We start from the raw sequence: 25397 nt of genomic DNA, 5'->3' as shown, positions 1-25397 counted from the left end.
CCATGCCACCCATCCTAAACCCAGCTGTTCAGAGCAGTGTACCTGGAAATCAGCCTCAAAGTACGGACTGCAAGACAAGGCACAAGGAAACCCTAACACGAAGTCCTATGTTCTGGGCAAAGGGATGGGGATGGCAGGTGGGACGCACCCAGGTCAGGGCGAGGGCGCGGCAAGTTTTCTATTAAATCTCAGTAGATTACAACTCATATCCAATGTCTGATACATTTTTGAGGGAAAATGGTGCTTGAAAGATGTTTCTACCAGAAATAAGCTTCATCTCGGTCAATCTGTTCGACCCAACTTCTGGCAGCAGGTGTGGGGGCGGCGCCAAGGTCTGCGCGGTAATCCCAACAGGCAGTCCCACCCAGGGCCACCCCAAGGCTAGATGCTCCGACGCAACTCGAGCAGGCCACACTGTCTTTCGGACAAAGCGACGCGGTCCTCACAGGCGGGAAGGAGAGTGCGTCCCGGTCGGGAAGGACGCCGTCGGAGAGCGGCCTAACCACGTGACGCCCGCGGCGACCTTGGGGGTCACCCTTGCGGACGCACCGCCCTCTCCCTCACATCCGCCGCCGCGCCCGCCCCCCGCTCGCCCACCGCCAATGGCGCGTCGCTCCGCGCCCCGCGCGACCTCGGAGCGCGCCCGTACCCGCCAATCTCCGCCCGCCGGGCAGGCCCCGCGGCTCCATTGGCTGCCACGGCCATCCATCAGGTCCCGTCCCTCCTACCACCCTCCGTGAGCCCCACTCCATCCAGCTCCACTCCCCTGTCACCGCGGCGCCCGCAGCACCAAGGGCGCGGCGGCCTCCCCCTTTACCGCGATCTCCAACCCCGGGCCGCCAAGCGCCGCGACACCCGGCACTGGGACGGGCGCGGCGACAGCGCACGGTTACCTGTCTCCGGCTCAGCTCCACCCGAATGAGGCGCCGACACCCCACTCCGGGGCTCCAAACTCTCGGCCCCGCCCCGGCGTATGGCGTCAACACGTAGCCCTCCCTGGAGAAGAATGCCCTCCCCTCTTACAGAGGACCGATTCGTGACGTCACAGAGCCGCGCCGGGCGTCACAGCGCCGACTGCGCAGTTGCAGAAGCCAGGGCCAGCTGGAGCCCAGCTGTTTGCTCCGCTAGAGAGATGAGGTTGTCTATGGACTTCCAGCGGCTTCTGCTATCATAAGTAATTTCTGAAAGTAAGATATCTCTAGCGCCTGGTAGGAACCTATCAACAGATAGTTGGGTTGATGTGAAACTTAGCGCACAAAAATAAACAATTTGAATAACAGAATCTCCGTTTTTGAGATTGTCCTGGGTCAGGCTTTGTGACAAGCGCTTCACCGGCGCTATTGTGTAACAATCTGTGAGACAGGTATTCCTATCCCCGGTCTACAAATGACAGTTGGCAGTGCTGGGATCTTGCCCGGGATCTTGCCTGGGTTTTCTTGACTTTAGAGCTACCTATCAAAGATAAAACGCGGCTAATTAACCTGTCACAACCTGTTGATTGTAAGATGTTCCCTATTTTAAAGTATTAAAATTTGGGGAAAGGCCGGGCGCGGTGGCTCACGCCTGTAATCCCAGTACTTTGGGAGGCCGAAGCGGGCGGATCACTTGAGGTCAGGAGTTCGAGACCAGCTTGACCAACATGGGGAAACCCCGTCTCTACTAAAAATAAAAAAATTAGCTGGGCGTGGTGGCGATCCCAGCTACTCGGGAGGCTGAGGCAGGAGAGTCGCTAGAACCCGGGAGACGGAGGTTGCGGTGTGCCGAGATCGTGCCATTGCACTCCAGCCTGGGCAACAAGAGCGAAAATCCGTCTCAAAAAACAAACAAAAAAAGGGGGCGTATAAGTGCTTATTACAGAACAAAGTTAGGGTAATGTATGTGACAAGGATCTAGAGACTGGAAGAGGTGAAGAGACCAAGGAACAAACTTCTGTATTCTTTTTTCCTTTTTTTTTTTTAAAATAAATTACGGTAAAAATGTATGTACTAAACATTTGCAGCTGGGTGCAGTGGCTCACACTTGTAATCCCAGCACTTCGGGAGGTGGAGGCGGGAGGATCGCTTGAGCTCAGGAGTTCCAGATCAGCCTGGGGAACAGAGCAAGATCTCATTTCTACTAAAAAAATCAAGAAAATTAGCCAGGTGTAGTGGCACTCACCTGTAGTCTCAGCTAACTGGGAGGCTGAGGCAGGAGGATCTCTTGAGCCTGAGAGATTGAGGCTGCAGTGAGCTATGATTGTACCACTGCACTCCAGCCTGGGCCAGAGAGCAAGATACTGTCTTTTTTTTTTAATGCCATTTTAACCATTTTTAGGTGTATAACTCAGTGGCATTAATTACATTCACAATATTATGCAACCATCACCACTCAATTTCCAAAACTTTTTCATCACCTGAAACAGCAACTCTGTAACCATTAAGCAATAACTTCCTATTTCCCCTTCTCCTCCTGTCCTTCTCTCCTTTGGTAACCTCTATTATACGGTCTCTATACATTTGATTACTCAATTACTTTATGTGGGTGAAATCATACTGTATATGTCCTTTTGTGTCCACCTTATTTCATTGAGCATGAGGTTGTCAAGGTTTATCTGTGTTGTAGCATGGGTCAGAACTTCATTTCTTTTTTTTTTTTTTTGAGACAGGATCTCCCTCGGTTTCAGGCTGGAGGGCAGTGGTGCCATCTCAGCTCACTGCAATCTCTGCCACCCAGGTTCAAGTGATTCTGATGCCTCAGCCTCCCAAGTAGCTGGGACTACTGGCACGCTCCACCATGCCTGGCTAATATTTTTTTCTTTTTCTTTCTTTCTTTTTTTATTTTTGAAATGGTGTTTCGTTCTTGTTGCCCAGGCTGGAGTGCAGTGGTGTCATCTCGGCTCACTGCAACCTCTGCCTTGTAGATTCAAGCAATTCTCCTGCCTCAGCCTCTCAAGTAGCTGGGATTATAGGCACCCGCCACTACGCCCAGCTTATTTTTTGTATTTTTAGTAGCGATGGGGTTTCACCATGTTGGCCAGGCTGGTCTTGAACTCTTGACCTCAAGTGATCCACCCACCTCGACCTCCCAAAGTGCTGGGATTACAGGCATGAGCCCCCATGCCTGGCCAGAACTTCATTTCTTTTTATGGCTGAATAATATTCCATTGTATGTATATACCACATTTTGTTTATTCATTCATCTATTGATGGACACTTGGTTATTTCTGCTTTTTTGCTGTTTTGAATAATGTTGCAATGAACATTGGCTTATAAATGTTTGAGCCCATTGTGGTACCAAGCAGTGGGCTCACTGCTAGATGCACATAGAAGCCAATACTATGTCATCACCTTTTGAGAAAAGGCTTTATTGTAAGGTCGACCAGCAGGGAAACTAGAGGCAATACTCAAATTTGTCTCCCCAAGATGGAATCTGGGGGCAGGTTTTATAGGCAGAAAGCAACTATGAGGGAGATGGGAAAATACAACAAGGTGTGATCTGTTTGGGTCATGCAAAGGGGCAATGCTGGATCTTTAGCTTTTAAGTTCATATTGCAGCAAAACAGGGCACCCCATGCTTCCTAATTTGGTGTCCATTCCTCCATTTGAGTGCTTAAGTCCTGCCTGTGGTTGACTTTTGTGTTCCCACTGACACCAGGGTCAGCTATCAGGCACACTTTGTTCATCTGGGCATACTTAGGTTACATGACTTGCAGCCTGGGGATCTATTGTAACTGAAAAACAACTCATCATTTTGTTACTGATAAAAGTTGAACCAGGCTGGGCACAATGGCTCACACCTGTAATCCCAGCACTGTGGGAGACTGAGGTGGGTGGATCACCCGAGGTCAGGAGTTCAAGACCAGCCTGGCCAGCAGGGCGAAACCCCCATCTCTACTAAAAATACAAACAAATTAGCCAGGCTGGTGGTGGGTGCCTGTAATCCCAGCTACTTGGGAGGCTGAGGCAGGAGAATCGTTTGAACTCGGGAGCCGGAGGTTGCAGTGAGCCAAAACCGCTCCTTTGCACTCCAACCTGGGCAAGAAGAACAAAACTGCATCTCAAAAAAAAAAAAAAAAAAAAAAAAAAAAAACTGAACCAGATTCAACTGGTCCTGTGGTTACACCTGTTTATAATTCTTTTGCCTGTATACCTGGGAGTGTAATTTCTGAGTTATATGGGAATTCTGTCTAGCTTTTTCAGGAAGTGATAAATTCCCACAGTGACCGCACCTTTTTTGTTTGTTTTTGAGACAAGGTGTCAGGTTGGAGTGCAGTAGTGCGATCACAGCTCACTGCAGCCTCAACCTCCAGGGCTCAAGTGATCCTCTCAGCTCACGCTCCTGAGTAGCTGGGACAATGGGCATGCACAACCAGGCTAGGCTAATTTTTTCTATTTTTTGTAGAGACAGGATCTTGCTGTGTTGCCCAGGCTGGTCTCGAAGTCCTGGCCTCAAGCGATCCTGCTGCCTCAGCCTACCATAGTGTTGAGATTACAGGTCTGTCTCTATTTTTTTTTTTACTGTCTCTATTTTTAAAAAAATTACTTTCGGTCAGTCATGATGCCTCACTCCTGTAATCCCAGCACTTTCAGAGGCCAAAGTAGGAGGATTATCAGCCTGAGCAACATAGTGAGACTTTGTCTCTCCAGAAAAAAAAAAAAAAAAAAAAAAAATAGGAGTGGTGACACATGCCTGTAGTCCTACCTATTTGGAACGCTGGGACAGTAGGATTGCTTGAGCCCAGGAGCTTGAGGTTGCAGTGAGCTGTGATCATGCCACAGAACTCTAGCCTGGGCACAGAGCAAGACCCTGTTCCCCCACCTCCCCACTCGCCTACCAAAAAAATTTGGTGAGGTGTAGTGGCTTATGCCTGTAATCCCACCACTTTGGGAGGCTGAGTCAGGAGGATTGCTTGAGGCTAGGAGTTCAAGATCAGCTAGGCAACATAGCAAGACCCCATATCTAAAAAAAATTTATTACAGCCAACTATAATAAATAGGTATGAGGTGGCATCTCATTGTGGTTTAGAAAGTATTATTATTTTTTAGAGGTAGAGTCTCACTCTGCCACCTAGTCTGGAGTGCATGAGCACAATCAGAGATCACTGCAGCCTTGAACTCCTGGGCTGGGACTGCAAGTGTGGGCCACCACGGCTCATTGTGGTTTTGATTTGCATTTCCCTAGTGGCTAATGATGTTGAGCATATTTTCATGTGGTGCTTGTCCATTTGTATATTTTCTTCAGAGAGCTGTCCATTTGAGTCATTTGCCCATTTTTAAATTGGGTTTTCTTGTTGTTATAGGAGTTCTTTATATATTTTGGATATTAAATCTAATCAGATATATGATTTGCAGGTATTTTCTCCCATTTTGTCGGTTTTCATTTCTTTTTTTTGTTTGTTTGCTTGTTTTGAGACAGGGTCTTACTCTGTTACCTAGGCTGGAGTGCAGTGGTGTGTGATCATGGCTCACCGCAGGCTTGATCTCCTAGGCTCAAGTGATCCTCTTGCCTCAGCCTCCTGAGTAGCTGGAACCATACCACAGGTGCACACCACCACGCCCAGCTAATATTGTTATTTTATTTATTTATGTTTTTTTGAGACAGAGTCTCGTTCTGTCACCAGGCTGGAGTGCAGTGGTGCGATCTTGGCTCATTGCAACCTCCGCCTCCTGGGTTAAAGCGATTCTCCTGCCTCAGGCTCCTGAGTAGCTGGGACTACAGGCATGTGCCACCACACCCAGCTAATTTTTGTATTTTTAGTAGAGACGGTGTTTCACCATGTTGGCCAGGATGGTCTCGATCTCTTCACCTCGTGATCAGCCCTCCTCGGCCTCCCAAAGTGTTGGGATTACAGGCGTGAGCCACCGCACCCGGCCAATATTGTTATTTTTTGTAGAGACAGGGTCTTGCTTTGTTGCCCTGGCTGGTCTTGCACTCCTGGCCTCAAGAGATCCTCCCACCTCAGCCTCTCAAATGTGCCGGGCCTCTCTTTATCTCTTGACAATGTCCTTTGATGAACAAAAGTTTTTAATTTTGTTGTTGTTGTTGTTCCTAAGGAGTTTATCTGGGCTGTCTTGGGGGTGGAGAGGACTCTGCACCTAGAGAAGGTATTGGGTCTCTTGTTAACAAAGTGTGGCTCATGCTGGCATGGCAGGACTGGTGGGGCAGAAAGAACTTGATAGTGAAGTGGTGGAATTGATCGCTGACTGGCAGCCCTTTCTGATGCAGTCTCCTTCATCTTCCTCATCTGGATGGAATGCGCCTGGCACTCTGTCACCAGGTGGTGGTGTCCACCAGGTCAGGGCCCATGTTCCCAGTGCAGGTTTTGGGTGCCACTTGGAGGATAGTGCAGCCAGATGCCCAAACTCTTCACCTGAAGAGGGCAGGTTCTCCAACACCTGCCCAGTGGAGACAGTTTCCACTGAAGGCTTCTTCAGCTGAGATACAAAGTGCCAGAGGCTCAAAGATTCGCATGGGGTAGAGGGTTGGTGTGCAGCTTTTGGGGGTGGTCAGGCAACACCCCCACCACCTCGTGTTCTTGATGTGTGCCCCAGGCCTTCCTGGCTTCTCTTAGTGCTAGCCACCACTCACAAAAGGTTGAAAGTTTTTAATTTTGATGTTGCTTATGTCATATCCAAGAATCCATTGCCAAATCTAAGGTTATGAAGATTTACCCTTATGTTTCTTCTATGAGGTAATGATTTTAGCTCATATTTAGATTGTTTACCCATTTTGAGTTAATTTTTATAAGTGACTGTGCAGTAGGGATCTAACTTCATTTTTTTTTTTTTTCTAAGACAGGGTCTCTCCCTGTCACCCAGGCTGGAGTACAGTGGCATGATCATAACTCACTGCAGCCTTGAACTGGGCTCAGGTGATCCTCCTACCTCAGCCTCCCAAGTAGCTAGTAATACAGATGCATGCCACCACACCTGGCTATTTTATTTTAGTCTATATTTTATTATTTTATTTTAAGTTTATTTTGAGACAAGAGTCTCATTATGTTGCCCAGGCTGGTCTCAAACTTCTGGGCTCAAGCAGTCCTCCTGCCTTAGCCTCCCAAAGCACTGGAATTACAGATGTGAACCACCGCATCCAGACCAACTTCATTCTTTTACACGTAGAACTCCAATTGTTCCAGCACCATTTGTTTAAAAGACTATTCTTTTTCCATTGAATGGACTTGCACCCTTTTTGAAAATCAGTTGACCATAGATGTTGGGTTTACTTCTGTATCATTCCACTTTTAGTATATGTGCTGCTGAAGCAAGCACTGGGTTTATTTCTGGACTCTCACTTCGATTCCATTGGTCTGTATGTCTGTCCTTATGCCAGTACCACACTGTTTGTTTTTAGGAAAACCTGTTCATTTTAAGTACCACACTGTTTTGATTACTGTACCTTTGTAGTAAGTTTTGAAATTGGGAAATGTCAGTTCTTCAGCTTGGTTCTTTTCCAAGATTGTTTCGTCTACTTAAGGCCCCTTACAATTTCATATGATTTTAATAATTTGCTTTTCCATTTCTGCAAAAAAGGCTGTTGGGTTTTTTGTTTGTTTTTAGAGACTAGGTTTCTCTCTGTCACCCAGGCTGGAGTACAGTAGCATGATCATAGGATCATAGCTCATTGCAGCCTTGAACTCCTGGGCTCAAGTGATCCTCCTGCCTCAGCCTCCTGAGTAGCTGGGACTACAGATATGTACCACCACACCCAGCTACTTTTAAATTTTTATATAGAGACAAGGTTTCAGTATGTTGCTTAGGCTGGTTTCAACCTCCTGTTAAGCAATACTGTTGCCTCAGCATTCTAGTGATGGGATTACAGGCGCGAGCTACCATGCCTGGCCAGCTGTTGAGACCTTTATAGGTAGGCATTGTATTGAATCTGTAGATCACTGGGTAGTACTGACATCTTAACAATACTAAATCTTCCAGTCCATGAATACAGGATGTCTTTCCATTTATTTAGATTGTCTTTAATTTCTTTCAGCAATGTTTCATAGTTATCAATGTATATGTCTTTCACCTCCTTGGTTAAATTGATTCCTAGATACTTTATATTTTCCAATGCATATGTAAGTGGAATTGTTGTCTTAATTTCCTTTTTTTTTTTTTTTTTTGAGACAGTGTCTTGTTCTGTGGCCCAGGCTGGAGTGCAATGGCCTGATGCAATCTCAGCTCACTGCAACCTCTGCATTCCGGGGTCAGGTGATCCTCCCACCTCAACCTCCTGAGTAGCTGGGATTATAGGTGCACACCACCACGACCAGCTATATTTTCTATTTTTAGTAGAGATGGGGTTTCTCCATGTTGCCCAGACTGTTCTTGAACTTCTGGGTTCAACCAATCCGTCTGCCTTGGCCTCCCAAAGTGCTGGGATTACAGGTGTGAGCCACCATGCCTGGCCTTAATTTCCTTTTCTGATTGTTCATTACTGATGTATAGATTTTTGGGTGTTGATATTGTGTCCTGTGACTTTGCTGATATTGTTAATTAGCTCTCGTAACCTTCTTGTGGATTCTTTGAGATTTTCTATATGTAGGATTTAGTCATCTGTCAATAGAAATAGTTTTCCTTCTTCCTTTCCTGTTAGGATGCCTTTGGTTTCTGTTTCTCATCTAATTGCCCTGGCCAGAGCAGCCAGTACAATTTGAATAGCAGTGGTGAAAGTGGGAGTCCTTGTCTTGTTCCTAATTGGTGGAACAATCAGGGGAAAGCTTTCAGTCTTTCACTGTTGAGTGTGATGTTTGCTCTGGGATTTTCATAGATGCTCTTTAACATGTTAAGGAAGTTTCCTCCTATTCCTAGTTTTCTGAATGTTTTCTTTGTGTCATGAAAGGGCATTGGATTTTGTCAAATGCTTTTTCTTTATCACTTGAGATAATCGTGTTTTTTCTCCCTTCTATTACTGTGATATATCACATTAATTGATTTTCTTTACAAAAATTTTTAAACATTTTATGTTTCTTTTTTTGAGATGGAGTCTCGCTCTGTCACCCAGGCTGGAATGCAGTGGCACAATCTCAGCTCACTGCAACCTCCACTTCCCAGGTTCAAGCAATTCTCCTGCCTCAGCTTCCTGAGTAGCTGGGATTACAGGCACCTGCCACCACAGCTGGTTAATTTTTTTTGTACTTGTAGTAGAGACAGGGTTTCACCATGTTGGCCAGGCTGGTCTGGAACTCCTGACCTCAGGTGATCCACCTGTCTCGGCTTCCCAAAGTGCTGAGATTACAGGCGTGAGTCACCACGCCCAGCCTTAATTTATTTTAAGTTCCAGGATACACGTGCAGGACATGCAGGTTAGTTATATAGGTAAATGTGTGCCATGGTGGTTTGCTGCACCTATCAACCCATCACCTAGTTATTAAGCCCCACATGCATTGGCTATTTATCCTAATGCTGTGCCCTTCCCGGATTTTTTTTTTCTTTTGAGATGGAGTTTTGTTCTTGTCTCCCAGGCTGGAGTGCAATGGCATGGTCTTGGCTCACTGCAACCTCCGCGTCCCGGGTTCAAGCGATTCTTCTGCCTCAGCCTCCTGAGTTGCTGGGATTACAGGTGCCCACCACTATACCTGGCTAATTTTTGCATTTTTAGGAGAGGAGTTTCACCATGTTGGCCAGGCTGGTCTGGGACTCCTGACCTCAGGTGATCCACTCGCCTCAGCCTCCCAAAGTGCTGGGATTACAGACATAAGCCACCGTGCCTGGCCTCTTTTTTTTTTTTTTTTTTTTTTTTAATTTTAGGCTGGGCATGGTGGCTGATGCCTATAATTCTAACACTCTGGGTGACTGAGGTAGGTGGATCTCTTGAGCTCAGGAGTTTGAGATCAGCTTAGGCAACATGGTGAAACCCCATCTTTCCAAAAAAATACAAAAATTAGCCAGGCCTGGTAGCACGACCTGTAGTCCCAGCTGTTTGGGGTGCTGAAATGGGAGGATCACCAGAGCCTGGGGGTCGAGGCTGCAGTGAGCCGTGATCATGCCACTACACTCCATCCTGGAGGATGACACAGTGAGACACTGTCTCAAATTTTTTTTTTTTTTTTTTTTTTTAGTAAACACAATATCTTGCTGTGTTGTCCAGGCTGGTTTTGAACTCCTGACTTGAAGTGATCCCCCCACTCCCTGCCTTGGCCTCCCAAAGTGCTGGAATCACAGGCATGCACCACCGCACCTGGCCAGCATGAATTGATTTTTTTTTTCTTTCTGAGACAGAGTCTTGCTCTGTTGCCCAGGCTGGAGTGCAATGGCATGATCTCGGCTCACTGCAACCTCTGCCTCCTAGGTTCAAGCGTTTTTCCTGCCTCAGCCTCCGTAGCTGGGATTACAGGCGCGTGCCACCACGTCCAGCTAATTTTTGTATTTCTATTAGAGACAGGGTTCCACCATGTTGGTCAGGTTGGCCTCAAACTCCTGACCTCAGGTGATCCCCCTGCCTCCCCTCCCCTCCCCCATTCCCTTCCCTCCCCTCCCCCTTCCCCTTCCCTCCCCTCCCCCTTCCCCTTTCCTCTCCCTCCTCTCCTTTTCCCTCCCCCTCCCCTCCCCTCTCCCCCCTCCTCCCTTCCCTCCCTCTCCTCTCCTTTTCCCTCCCCCTCCCCCCTCCCCCCTCCTCCCTTCCCTCCCTCTCCTCCCCTCCCTTCCCCTCCCCCCTCCTTTCCCCTCCTCTCTTCTCTCCCCTCCCATCTGCTCCCCTTCCCCCTTCCCTTCCCCTTCCCTCCCTCCCCTCCCTTTCCCTCCCTCCCCTCTTTTCTTTCTCTCTCTCTCTTTCTCACCTCCCTCCCTCCCTTCTTTCTCTCTCTCTCTCTCTCTCTATTTTTGGACAGGGGTCTCACTGTGTCCTCCAGACTGGAGTGCAGTGGCATGATCATGGCTCACTGCAGCCTCCACCTCCCAGGCTCAGGTGATTCTCCCATCTCAGTCTCCTGAGTAGCTGAGACTACAGGCACACCCCACCACACCCGGCTAATTTTTAAAATATTTTTTGTAGAGATGGGGTCTTGCCATGTTGCCCAGGCTGGCCTCAAACTCCTGAGCTCAAGTGATCTGCCCGCCTTGGCCTCCCAAAATGTTGGGGTTATAGGCGTGAGCCACCATGCCTGGCCATGAATTGATTTTCTTACATTGAACCTGCAGGACAGTTCTCTGGGTGGCCTTGAACTGATCCAGTTCTCCCCCACTTTCTCACTTATAGTTTTCAAGAATAACTGTAGAATGGGCTGGTATTGCAACATCCTGAGATGGGGGGAATTGGCTGGAACAGCCTGGGCTCTATTCCAGTTTCTCCTTGAAACAGGGTGTCTTTCAGTGCTTTAGCCCAGTGTTTCATGTGGTCCCTGGGATAGAAAACCCTTGGCCGACTACTTTCTGGGGTCTCTCAACTGTGGTGCAAGTGGGGCAGGTACAGATGAGACTTCACTGCCTCAAGCAGCCTTCCTGAGCCTTGGGGTACTGGCTCAATCTGAATCCTAGGCTGCTGTTGTCCCTTGCTGCCTATCTATAAATAGTAAACCTGTTTCATGTGACTTATTGTGTATGTGAGGCAGTGTTCTGCCTCGCTGGATTCAGGAAAGTAGTAAAAGTGCAGCCCAAGAGGCAGTAGGCTGAAGTGGTAACCAGTGCACAGAGGACCTGCTTCACAGAGCCACTTGTGCATTCATGGCTAAAATCCACTGGGTCATGGTGTATAATCCTCTTGTTTTTTTTCTTGAGACAGGGCCTCGCTTTTGTCACCCAGGCTGGAGTGCAGTGGCACAATCTCGGCTGACTGCAACCTCTGCTTCCCAGCTCAAGCGATCCTCCAGTCTCAGCTTCCCAAGTAGCTGAGACCACAGGCACAAGCCAGCATGCCTGGCTCATTTTTGTATTTTCTGTAGAGATGTGGTTTCGCCATGTTGCCCAGGCCGGTTTTGAACTCCTGAGCTCAAAGAGATCTGCCTATTTTGGCATCCCAAAGTTCTAGGAATGCAGGCATGAGCCACCATGCCCCTGGCTATATATAATCCTCTTAATATGCTGTTGGATTTGGTTTGCTACTATTTTGTTAAGGACTTTTACATCTAGAATCATAACAGATATTGGTTTGTTTTCTTGTGATGTCTTTAAATGGCTTTAGTATTAGGTTAATGCTGGCTTCATAGAATGAGTTAGGAAATGTTCTCGCTCTTCAATTTGTTGGAGGAGTTTAAGAAGGATTGGTGTTGGCTGGGCAAGGTGATTCATGCCTGTAATCCCAGCACTTTGGGAGGCCAAGGAGGGTGGATCACCTGAGATCACGAGTTGGAGACCAGCCTGTAAATATGGTGAAACCCCATCGCTACCAAAAATACAAAAATAGCCAGGTGTGGTGGCAGGCACCTGTAATCCCAGCTACTCAGGAGGCTGAGACAGGAGAATTGTTTGAACCCGGGAGGTGGAGGTTGCAGTGAGCTGAGATCGTGCCACTGCACTCCAGCCTGGGTGACAGAGCGAGACTTCGTCTCAAAAAAAAAAAAAAAAAAAAGGATTGGGGATTGGTGTTAATTATTCTTTAGGTGTTTGATAGAATTTACCAGGGAAACTATTCCTGGACTTTATTTTGTCACTTTAGTAATTTGTGTGTTTCTAGGAATTTGTCCAGTTCATGTAAATTAATCAAACTTGTTGGTATGTAATTTTTTTTTTTTTTTGAGATGGAGTCTTTCTCTGTTGCCCAGGCTGCAGCGCAGTGGCATGACCTTGGCTCACTGCAACCTCTGCTTGCCGGGTTCAAGAGATTCTCCTGGCTCAGCCTCCCAAGTAGCTGGGATTACGGGTGCCTGCCACCACACCCAGCTAATTTTTTAATTTTTATTTATTTATTTATTTTGAGATGGAGTCTCTGGCATCCAGGCTGGAGTGCAATGTCGCAGTCTTGGCTCACTGCCACCTCTACTTCCCAGGTTCAAGCTATCTTCCTGCCTCACCCTCCCAAGTAGCTGGGATTACAGGTACGTTCCACCACACTCAGCTAATTTTTGTATTTTTATTTATTTATTTATTTTTATTTTTACTTTGGAGACAGAGTCTCGCTCTGTCACCCAGGCTGGAGTACAGTGGCACGATCTCCTCTCACTGCAACATCTGCCTCCCAGGTTCAAGCAATTCTCCTGCCTCAGCCTCCCAAGTACCTGGGATTACAGGCGCCCGCCACCACGCCCGACTAGTTTTTGTATTTTTAGTAGAGATGTGATTTCACCATGTTGGCCAGGCTGGTCTCCGACACCTGACCTCTGGTGATCTGCCCACCTTGGCCTCCCAAAGTGCTGGGATTATAGGCGTGAGCCACCACACCCTGTGGTATGTAATTTTGTATAATATTCTCTTATCTTTTTTATTTCTATACGGTCGGTAATGCCTCCACTTTCATTTCTGATTTTAATTATTTGTGTCTTCTTTTTTCTGTGTTAGTGTAGGGAAAGGTTTGTTCATTTTGTTGATCTTTTCAAAGAACCAAGTTTTGCTATCATTGACTCTATTGTTTTTCTATCCTCTATTTTATTTATCCCTACTTTAATCTTTATTGTGTCCTTCCTTTTGCTAGTTTGGGGTTTAGTTGGCTCTTTTTCAAGTTCATCAAGGTATAAATTTGGTTATTGATTTGATATCTTTCTTCATTTCCACTATCACAAATTTTACACATGATCTTCTTTAAATGTAGACATTTACAACTATATTTCCCTTTGAACACTGCCTTTAACTACATCCCATAACTTTTGCTCAGTATGATTTTTCATTAAAGTATACATTCCATATTCATTCAACAAATATTTGTTTGTTTATTTGTTTGCTTTTAGAGACAGAGTTTCACTCTGTTGCCCAGGCTGGAGTGAAGTGGCACAATCTTGGCTCACTGCAACCTCCACCTCCTAGGTTCAAGCGATTCTTGCACCTCAGCCTCCCAAGTAGCTGGGATTACAGGCGCCCGCCACCATGCCCAGCTAATTTTTTGTATTTTTAGTAGAGATGGGGTTTCGCCATGTTGCCCAGGCTGGTCTCAAACTCCTGAGCTCAGGCAATCCACCGCTCCAGCCTCCCAAAGTGCCAGGATTACAGGCATGAGCCACCACAACCAGCCTCATTCAACAAATATTTATACTGGTTTGCTTCTAGGTGCTGGGGATACAGAGGTGAACACAACAGACAGGCGGGATCTATGTTATTACAGAGCTGACATTTTCAGGATGTACAAACAAGGTAGTAATTGATGGTTTGAAATCCATAGATAAAATGGTACCGTGATAGAGAGTGGCAATAGCACTTCTTTCCTTCTTTCTTTCTCTCTCTTTCTGCTCTCTCTCTCTTTCTTTCTTTCTTTTTTTGTTTTTTGACCAAGTTTCACTCAGAGTGGCAATAGCACTTCTTTCCTTCTTTCTTTCTCTCTTTCTTTCTTTTCTCTCTCTTTCTTTTTTTTTGTTTTTTGACGGAGTTTCGCTCTTGTCGCCCAGGCTGGAGTGCAGTGGCATGATCTCTGCTCACTGCAACCTGCACCTCCTGGGTTCAAGCAATTCTCCTGCCTCAGTCTCCCGAGTAGCTTGGATTACAGGCTCCTGCCACCACACCTGGCTAATTTTTTGAATTTTTAGTAGAGATGAGGTTTCGCCATGTTGGGCAGGCTGGTCTTGAACTCCTCACCTCAGGTGATCTGCCCACCTGGGCCTCCCAAAGTGCTGGGATTACAGGTGTGAGACACCGCGCCCAGCCTCTTTCTTAATTTTTGAGACAGGGTCTCATTCTGTCACCCAGTCTGGAGTACAGTGGTGTGATCTCGGCTAACTGCAGCCTCTGCCTCCCAGGCTCAAACCATCCTCCCATTTCAGCCTCCTGAGTAGCTGGGACCACAGGCATGTGCTACCATACACAGGTAAGTTTTGTATTTTTGGTAGAGACAGGGTTTCACCATGTTGCCCAGGCTGGTCTCAAACTCTTGAGCTCAGGTGATCCACCTTCCTCGGCCTCCCAAAGTGCTGGGATCACAGGCATGAGGCACTGCGCCTGGTCTCTAGCACTTAATTTTTAATTTTTATTTTATTAAATAAGCAACACATTATTTTCTGTTTTTTACTCTCAAACTCCTTTTGACTTTGATTTTTAATTTTTTATTTATTTATTTTTTTAGAGACAGGGTCTCACTTTGTCATCCAGGTTGGAGTGCAGTGGCATGATCATAGCTCATTACAGCCTTAAACTCCTGGCTTCAAGCATTCTCCTGCCTCAGCCTCCCAAAGTGCTGGGGTTATAGGCATAGGTCACTATACCTCGCCTCAAATTCCTTTTTACCAAGTGACATATTCATATGGCTCAGAAATAAAAAGTATATTTAAAAGTTTTGTTTGTAAAGTCTCCTACCCCATGACCATCCACCTCATTCTTTGTTGGCTTGCCAGACCCCTTCCCTGCTGGGGTTAACTCTTGTTGGATCATGGGGCAGTCATTTATCCTGGGGTGAGAGCAGAGGTGGAGGGAATTCAGGGGTTTGGTAGTGGCCATTTACCGACCAGGACAAGAATATTTCTATATTTTAACCAGTATAACCCTACTGGTGTATATGAGCTAAATCTTAGGTTACCTAATAACCACTTACATTAGTTTCTTAAATATTCTTCCAGTGTTTTTTCATGAAGGTACAAATACCAAAGAGAGTTTACTATGTATTCTCTTCCGCATCTGCTTTTCAAATTGATGGCCAGGTGCAGTGGCTCACACTTGTAATCCCAGCACTTTGGGAGGCCAAGGTGGGTGATCACCTGAGGTTGGGAGTTCGAGACCAGCCTGGCCAACATGGTGAAACCCCATGTCTACTAAAAATACAAAAATTAGCCAGGTGTGATGGTGCACACCTGTAATCCCAGCTACTTGGGAGGTTGAGGCATGAGAATCAGTTGAACCCAGGAGGCAGAAGTTGCAGTGAGCTGAGATGGCGCCACTGCACTCGGGCCTGGGCTGCAGAGTGAGACTCTGTCTCAAAAAAAAAAAAAAAAAAAAAAAAAGGCCGGGCGCGGTGGCTCACACCTGTAATCCCAGCACTTTGGGAGGCTGAGGCGGGCGGATCACAAGGTCAGGAGTCGAGACCATCCTGGCTAACACGGTGAAACCCCGTCTCTACTAAAAATACAAAAAACTAGCCGGTCGTGGTGGCAGGTGCCTGTAGTCCCAGCTACTCGGGAGTTTGAGGCAGAAGAATGGTGCAAACCTGGGAGGCGGAGCTTGCAGTGAGCCGAGATTGCGCCACTGCACTCCAGCCTGGGTGACAGAGCAAGACTCCGTCTCAAAAAAAAAAAAAAAGAAAGAAAGAAAAACAAATTGAACAGTATATCCTGGAAATCTTTCTATTCGTATAAAGCTTTTCAGTTCATAGAGAGCTTCCTGACTTTTTCCAGTTGCATAACTGCATTGTGTGGTTTCAGTAGGGATAGCTCATCAGCGTTCCATTTGGTATTGGCTGGGGCAGCTCCACTGGGACTGCAGGATCCAAGATGGCTTCATTCCAATGACTGGTCCAATTGGGTGGGCTGGACCTCCTGTCAGCTGGGTTCCAAGGGAATGAAAATGGAAGCTGCAAGGTCTCTTATGGCCTAAGCCCCAGAAGTCATATAGCTTCTCTTCCACTGCATTGAATTGGTCAGAACAAACCACAGGGCCAGTTCAAATTCTAGTTGAGGGAAAATAGACTCCACCCCTCAATGGGAGGAACAGTATGTGTTTATAGGGATTGGAGGAATTGTCAGCAGTGGTCTTTGCAGACAGTAACACACGGAAGCCCGATCAAGGTTCACGTCTTTTTTGGTATTATGCATCTTTTTATTTATTTTTTTGAGATAGGGTCTCACTCTGTCACCCTGGCTGGGTGCAATGGCGCGATTTTGGTTCACTGCAACCTCCACCTCTTGGACTCAAGCAATCCTCCCACCTCAGCTTCTTGAGTAGCTGGGACTATAGTCACACAACACCACTCCTGGCTTAACTTTTGTATTTTTTGTAGAGGTGGGATTTAGCCATGTTGCCCAGGTTGGTCTTGAACTTCTGGGCTCAAGCGATCCACCCACCTGGGCCTCCCAAAGTGCTGGAATTATAGGTGTGAGCCACTGCGCCCAGCCTTGGTCTCTTTTAAACTAGTACATTTCCCCCACTTTCTTTATCTTCTCTCTCTTCTTGACTTTAGTTTTTGAAGGGCTGAGGCAAACTTTCCCATACTCTGGATGTGCCTTATTGTTTCCTCTAACTTTGCCCTCTGTCTCCTAAATTTCCTGTAAACTGCAAGATGGGATAAAAGACCTGCTTAGATCAGGTTAAATGCTATTAAGGACAGGTGCTCGCGCCTGTAATCCCAGCACTTTGGGAGGCCAAGGTGGGTGGATCACTTGAGCCCAGGAGTTTGAGACCAGTCTGGGCAACATAGTGAAATCGCATCTTTACAAAAAAAATACAAAAATTAGCTGGGCATGGTGGCACGTGCCTGTAGCCCTAGCTACTGGGGAGGCTAAGGTGGGAGGATTGCTTGAGAGGCCGAGTCTGCAGTGAGTGAAGATCACACTACTGCATTGCAGCCTGGGCAACTGAGTGAGACTCCGCCTCAAAAAAAACCCAAACCGGGCTGGTGCGGTGGCTCACACCTGTAATCCCAGCAGTTTGGGAGGGCAAGGCGGACAGATCACTTGAGGTCAGGAGTTTGAGACCAACCTGGCCAACATGTTGAAACACCATCTCTACTAAAAATACAAAATTTAATGGGGCATGGTGGTGCGCGCCTACTCTGGAGGCTGAAGCAGGAGAATTGCTTGAACCTTGGAGGCAGAGGTTTCACTGAACCGAGATCGTGCCACTGCACTTCAGCCTGGGCAACAGAGCGAGACTCTGTCTCAAAAAACAAAACAAAACAAAACAACAAAAACCAACCAAACAAAAAGATTTAATGCTATTTGCAAAAATTCTCTGTACCCACTAATAATCCTTACATTAGGATGATTGTCTCTTGCCTGGACAGGATAATTCTGAAACCTACTTCAGATTGTCATTCCTCACTCAAAACCCCCTAAAGAGTTCTTGCTCAGGGTAAGAGCCAAAGTCCTTCAGATGTTCTAAAAGGCCAGCCCATCTGTGACTCTTTTCCTCTGACGTTCTCGCATGCTGTCCTCCTGCCCCGCTGGCTTCCTTGCCCTCCTAATTCACCAGACATGCATTAGCCTCCAGCCTTCACTCTCTTCCCAGGCATACACACGACTGCCCCTCCTGAGGGGCCTTTCATCTGGCACCTTCTTGGGGAGCCTTACTGCCACTCTGTCTAAAATTGTACCCACCCACACCTCCAACTAAACACTCCTTACATTTTAGTTTCCTGTGGCTGCCATAACAAATTACCAGAAACATGATAGATTAAAACAACAAGGCCAGGTGCGGTGGCTCATGCCTGTAATCCCAGCACTTTGGGAGGCTGAGGTGGGCGGATCACGAGGTTAGGAGTTCGAGACCAGCCTGGCTGATGGTGAAATGCCGTCTCTACTAAAAATACAAAAATCAGCTGGGCGTTATGGCAGATGCCTGTAATCCTAGCTACTTGGGAGGCTGAGGCAGGAGAATTGTTTGAACCCAGGAGGCGGAGGTTACAGTGAGCCGAGATCACGCCATTGTACTCCAGCCTGGGCGACAAGAGTGAAACTCCCATCTCAAAAAAGAAAAAAAAAAAAAAGACATGTATTCTCTCTCTCAGTCACGGACGGCAGAAGTCCGAAGTGAGGAGTGGGCAGGGCTGCACTTCCTAGGCTCTCGGGGAGATTTTTTTTCCTGTCCCTTCCAGTTTCTGGTGGCTCCAGGCATGCCTTGGCTTATGGCAGCATTATTATTCCAGTGTCTGCCTCTGTGATCATAGTGCCTCCTTTTCTTTTTTTTTTTTACTTTTTTTTTTTTGTATTTAGAGAAAAAAACACTTAACATAAAATTTACCATCTTAACCTTTTTTTTTTGAGACTCTGTTGCCCAGGCTGGAATGCAGTGTTATGATCACAGCTCACTGCAGCCTCAACCTCCTGGGCTCATGACATCCTCCCATCTGACTCTCCCAAGTAACTGGGGACCACTGGCACGTGCCACCACACTTGGCTAAATTTTACATTTTTTGTAGAGACAGGGTTTCTCTATGTTGCCTAGGCTGGTCTCAAACTCCTCAGCTCAAGCAATCCTCCTGCCTTGGCCTCCCAAAGTGCTGGGATTATAGGCGTGAGCCACCACGCCTGGCCATGTTAACCATTTTTAGGTGTGCAGTTCAGTATGTTAAATATATTCACATTGTTATGAAACAGATCTCCAGAACTTTTTCATTTTGCTAATCTGAAACTCTGTACCCATTAGACAACAGCTCCCCCCGCAGGTAACCATTCTACTTTTTGCTTCTATGATTTTGACTACTTTAGACACTTTATCTAAATGGAATCATATGGCAATTGTCTTTCTGTGATTGACTTATACTACTTAGCATAATGTTAAGTTTCATCCATGTTGTAGCATGAATCAGAATTTCATCCCTTTTTATGGCTTGATAATACTGCATTGTATGTATATACCACATTTTGCGGTAGGTACAATGTATATTTACATTGCTTCCACCTCTTGGCTATTGTGAATAATGCTGCTATGAAAATGGGCGTGTAGGTATCTTTTCCAGATCCTGACTTTACTTCCTTTGGATAAATACTTACAGGTGGGACTGCTGGAGTATATGATTGTTCTACTTTTAATTATTTAACACTCTTTTACAATTTATTTTCTGTTTTTGTTGTTCTAATAGTAGCTATTATTAGGTGAGGTATTTCTTATCTCTTATAAGGACACCTGTCATTGGATTTAGGGTCCACCTGGTTAATCCAGGATTATCAAGTCTCAAAGTCCTGAATTACATCTGCAAAGACTCTTTTTCCACATAAGGTCACATTCACAGGTTCCAGTGATTCAAACATGGACATGTCTTCTGGTCCCCCATTAAGTCCACTATACTCTTTTTTTTTTTTTTTTTTGAGATGGAGTCTCGCTGTGTCACCCAGGCTGGAGCGCAGTGGCGCGATCTTGGCTTCCTGCAAGCCCACCTCCCAGGTTCACGCCATTCTCCTGCCTCAGCCTCCCGAGTAGCTGGGACTACAGACACCCACCACCACGCCCAGCTAATTTTTTTGTATTTTTTTAGTAGAGACGGGGTTTCACCATGTTATCTAGGATGGTCTCGATCTCCTGACCTCGTGATCCCCCTGCCTCAGCCTCCCAAAGTGTCGGGATTACAGGCGTGAGCCACTGCGCCTGGCCTAAGCCCACTATACTTTCTTCTTCCCTGCCTTATTTTTATTCTTGATACTTATCTCCATCTGACATGCTCTATATTTCTTTATTTATCTTGTTTGGCAGACAACAATCAAGATAAAGCCATGGAGACAAGGATTTTTGTTGCTGTTGTTCTTGTTTTTTGAGACAGAGCCTCACTCTCACCCAGGCCTAGAGTGCAGTGGCACAATCTCGGTTCACTGCAACCTCTGCCTCCCAGGCTCAAGTGATCCTCCCACCTCAGCCTCCAGAGAAGCTGGGACTACAGGTGCTTGCCACCATGCCTGGCTAATTTTTTGTATTTTTGGTAGAGACGGGGTTTTGCCATGTTGTCCAGGCTAGTCTTGAACTTCTGAGTTCAGATGATCCACCCAAAGTGCTGGGATTACATGCGTGAGCCACTGCGCCTGGCCTAGACAAGGATTTTTGTTTTGGTCACCTGTGTTTTCCCATTAGAACAGTGGCTGGCACAAATGGCTGCACAGCACATACTGGTTGAACAAATGAAGGACGGGGTGGCTGGTCTAGACAAAGAGCCTAGACAAACATCGGCAGAAATTGCTTCATGGCTTCTGAGCAGAAAAATCTCTCATCTGGGGAATTAGACTCCCTAAGTTAAATTTTCTTTCTTTTTTGGAGATGGGGTCTCACTCTGTTGCCCAGGCTGGAGTGCAGCAGCACCATCACAGCTCACTGCAGCCTCAACCTCCTGGGGGTCAAGCAATCCTCCCACCTCAGCCTCCCGAGTAGTTGGGACTACAGGCCCATGCCACCATGCCCAGCTAATTTTTTTTTTGGTAGAGACAGGGTGTCACCATGTAGCCCAGACTGGTCTTGAACTTCTGGACTCAAGCGATCTTCCTGCCTCGGCCTCCCAAATGCTGGGATTACAGGCATGAGCCACAGTGCCTCACTTCCTAAGTTAAATTTTCTGCAATGGAGAATACAATCTTTTTAATATTATCTCTCAGTTAAGACAAATTTCAGGATCCTTCTTAAAAAAAAAAAAGAAAGAAAATAAGTTTGCCAATACAAATACCATTTCTCACTAAAGTGAATTAGGGTTCCTTGGAGAAATGGTTGGTTTTGTTTCTGCGCAGTAAATGTATAAAACGGAAAGCAAGGAAGTCCAGGGTGTCCAATCTTTTGGCTTTCCTGGGCCACACTGGAAGAAGAAGAATTGTCTTGGGCCACACATAAAATACACTAACAATAGCTGATGAGCTAAAAAAAAAAAAAATCTCATAATGTTTTTAGAAAGTTTACGAATTTGTGTTGGGCTGCATGGGCCACAGGTTGGACAAGCTTGACCTAAAGACTACTAGGATTGTGGATTACTAGGATTGTGCCAGAAGGACACAGCAGCAACTAAATATTTGATGAGACAATCTGAACATTTAAAAAAGGACAATGACTGTAATGGATTAAAGCACATCAAATATCTAAACATCCATCAATTCATGATAGCACTGCCCCTTCTCCCCAAAGAACCCAAAGTGGTCACAGTTAGAGGTTGCTGGGGCATCCATCCATCCATCTTTATTATTATCACTATTATTTGAGACAAGGTCTCACTCAGTCACCCATGCTAGAGTGCTGTGGTCCCATCACGGCTCACTGTATCCTCAACCTCCTGGGCTCCAGCCATTTCCCTGCCTCAGCCTCCTAAGTAGCGGGAATTACAGGCATGCATCACCATGCCTGTCTAATTTTTACATATTTTGTAAAGATCTTGCCATTTCCTGGGCTCAAGCAGTCCTCCTGTCTTGGCCCCCCAAAGTGCTGGGATTATAGGCAGAGCCACTGTGCGTGGGAAAGCATCAAGCATACATCCTGGCTATCCCGAATGGATTGTATTTCAAAGTAACCAGAGAGATGAGGGAATGCTCACCTTTGTAGAAGAATCTCATCTTATAAATGCAGGAGAAATGAGAGCATTTGAAATTACCACTTTGCACACCTAAGGAACATCATAAAACTACACTAGGGTTTCTCAACCTGGGTACTACTGACATTTTGAGCTGGATAATTCTTCGCTGTGGGGGGGAGGTGTGCTCTGTGAATTATACAATGTTTAGCAGTATTCCTTGCATTCATTTTCTAGATAACAGCAGTACCACCCGCCACCCCCCACCCAGTTGCAACAATCCAAAATATCTCCAGACATTGCCAAATTTCCCCTTGGTAGGACAGGGCAGAATCAACCCTCGTTGAGAACCAATGGTCTAATGATCATCAACGTTTGCTAGACTATTAGAAGAAAGGCTGATGGTAAACTTCATGGATAATCAGGATGACAACCCCCAAACTGAGAGATGAATTACAATATTACTAAGAGACAAACCCGCCTTGTGCCTCAGTAGAAGTACATAGTGCCAGCCATGAAGTGTTATTGCAAACAAAGCAAAACAAAAAAACCCGAACCTCAACATTACACCTAAACCTAATGAAGCCTCTAGCCAGGGGCAAATCCAAGCTTTGTGGGGCCTTAAACTATACAAATTTCACAGTCCTCTTTAAGAAAAAGACACAAAATTATAAATGCGAAATTAGGTACAGGGGTCTATGCAAGGGAGGGCCTGAAGATTAAGCTTCATTAGTTTCACTGTAAACCTCCCCTGACTCTAGAATTAACTGTGATTACAGGACATACCAGGGACAAAAAACGTTAAATGACACCTGAAGATACAATCAGCAAAACCCAGAAAGTGGAAAATTCTGTTGGTCAAATGACCCAGTTTCTTCAATAAGTAAATGCCATGAATAACAAACAACAAAAAGAGGGGAAATTTATATATATAATATATATAATATATAATATATACAATATATACTATATAATATATATAATATATACTATATAATATATATAATATATACTATATAATATATATAATATATAATATATACTATATACAATATATAATATATAATATAATATAATAATATATAATATAGTATATATATAATATAATATATATAATATTATATATAATATATATGTTGTTATATGGTTTGTTTTTTTTTTTTGGACACGGAGTCTCTCTCTCACCCAGGCTGGAGTGCAGTGGCATGATCTCGGCTCACTGCAACCTCTGCCTCCTGGGTTCAAGCGATTCTTCTGCCTCAGTCTCCCAAGTAGCTGGGACTACAGGTGAGCACCATCACACCCGGCTAATTTTTGTATTTTTGGTAGAGGTAGGGTTTCACCATATTGGCCAGGCTGGTCTCGAACTCCTGACCTCGTGATCTGCCCACCTTGGCCTCCCAAAGTGCTGGGATTACAGGTGTGAGCCACTGCGCCCGGCCCTGTTTTTGTTTGTTTTGAGATAGACTCTCACTCTGTTGCCTAGGCTGGAGTGCAGTGGCATCATCTCAGCCCACTGCAACCTCCACCTCCCTGATTCTAGCAATTCTCCTGCCTCAGCCTCCCAAGTAGCTGAGATTACAGGTGTGCACCACCACACCTGGCTAATTTTTGTATTTTTAGTAGAAACAGGGTTTCACCATGTTGGCCAGGCTGGTCTCAAACTCCTGACCTCAAGTGATCCTTCCACCTCAGCCTCCCAAAGTGCTGGGATTACAGGCATGAGCCACTGTGCCCAGCCAGAATTGTTACATATTAAGAGACATATATTTGTATGAAATGCAGTAAGTAAACCTTGTTTGGACCCTAAATATCTAATGTACAAAATTTTTTAAGGCAATGGGGAAAATTAAACACATACTAGGCATTAAGTGATGTTAAATAATTTTTAAAATTTTGGTGGGTGTGATAATAGTATAAAGTCCTTATCTGTTCGAGACACACACTGACGTATTTATAGGTGAAATGACATGATGTCCAGGATTTGCTTTAATATACAGCACTTCAAAAAAATGCAGAAAGGGATACATGAAATGAGAAAGGCAGCAAACTGTTGTTGAAGTTGGATGATGAGTACAGTCCTCCGTTATTATCCAAGGGGGATAATTCCTGGACCCCTACGGATACCAAAATCCAGGTATGCTCAAGTTCTTTATGAAAGTTCATTGTAATTATTCTACTTATATAAAATTTCGAAATTCTGTTGATAAAATGTATTTTTAGTAGAGACGGGGGTTTCACCTTGTTGGCCCAACTGGTCTCGAATTTCTAACCTCAGATGATCCACCAGCCTTGGCCGCCCAAAGTGCTGGCATTACAGGCGTGAGCCACCGCGCCCGCCTGGCCTTGATAAAAACAGTTTTAACCTTCCGTTGCTTCGATTCCATGCCCACTAAGTAACATTCCAGTTTGTTTTTCACTTTCAAAAGGATGTGCTGTAACTAGGGGATGTAAACAAGCTTCATGACCCTACGTATTCCAAGTTTTCGTTCCACTCTCCCACCTTTTTTTTAAGACAAGGTATCACCCTCGGTCGCCCAGGCTGGAGCGCGATCACTGCTTAATGCATCCTCGACCTCCTGGGTTCAAGCGATTCTCCTGCCTCAGCCTCCCAAGTAGCTGGGACTACATGCGCACACCACCACACCGGTTAATTTTTTGTAGAGACGGGGGTTTCACCATGTTGCCCAGGCTGGTCTCGAACTCCTCGGCTCAAGGGATCCGCCCGCCTCAGCCTCCCAGAGTGCTGGGATTACAGGTGCCAGCCACCGCGCCCGGCCTCAGCTTCTTAAAAGAATGATCCGAAACTATGGCAGCACTGGGCTTTTGGTCCCCACCCAAGAAATGCCTGCTCGCAGAGGCTCGCCGCGGCAGGCTCTCCCGACGTGGCAGAGTGTGGGTCTGGATTCAGCCTCGGTTCTTACGAGTCAGATAGGTGGACACGCAAAGCAAAACATCACAGGGCTTTTTGTATTTAGCACAGAAAACACTTGTGAGCCCGAGCTGAGAACCCAAAAGGCACGCTTCAGGCCATCGTAGCCACCAAGCCTGGTCAGATTCCGTCCACTGTCTCCTTGGTGCTCCGAGACCCAAATCGCTAACTGGGGCCGAGGGCGGGCGTGACTGCGCAGGCGCGCCTCCCCTGCGAGATGCCGGAGGTAAGCTGTGGTGTAAGGGGCGAGAAATTAAGGGAGAACGTCATTGCGCATGCGCCGTCTACCCTCGTTGCGGGG

General features: G+C 46.1%; 1 protein-coding gene and 1 long non-coding RNA gene across 9 annotated transcripts in view; one reads left to right on the top strand and one right to left on the bottom strand.

Moving 5' to 3' along the window:
* OGDH (oxoglutarate dehydrogenase) overlaps positions 1 to 1271 on the bottom strand; it is a 102943-nt gene extending 101672 nt beyond the window's left edge. For 3 of the 8 annotated variants that reach the window (XM_009453006.3, XM_009453005.3, XM_001146811.6), the window contains exon 1: positions 894 to 1064. The gene's annotated coding sequence lies outside the window, so the exon portion shown is untranslated. Of the gene's footprint in view, positions 1 to 893 lie in introns of all 8 variants that reach the window. The other 5 variants (XM_063814204.1, XM_054655582.2, XM_054655583.2 and 2 more) reach the window with 3 other exon arrangements.
* Positions 1067 to 25322, top strand: LOC129135480 (uncharacterized). Its single transcript, XR_008536364.2, has 4 exons — positions 1067 to 1187; positions 12826 to 12943; positions 14106 to 14189; positions 25143 to 25322. It is a non-coding gene; the product is annotated as an uncharacterized LOC129135480 (long non-coding RNA).
* The last annotated feature ends 75 nt before the right edge of the window (positions 25323 to 25397 follow it).

The sequence above is a fragment of the Pan troglodytes genome, chromosome 6, assembly GCF_028858775.2.
Source record: "Pan troglodytes isolate AG18354 chromosome 6, NHGRI_mPanTro3-v2.0_pri, whole genome shotgun sequence".
Taxonomy (NCBI): Eukaryota; Metazoa; Chordata; class Mammalia; order Primates; family Hominidae; genus Pan; species Pan troglodytes.
This window is presented reverse-complemented; position numbering and strand designations above follow the sequence as displayed.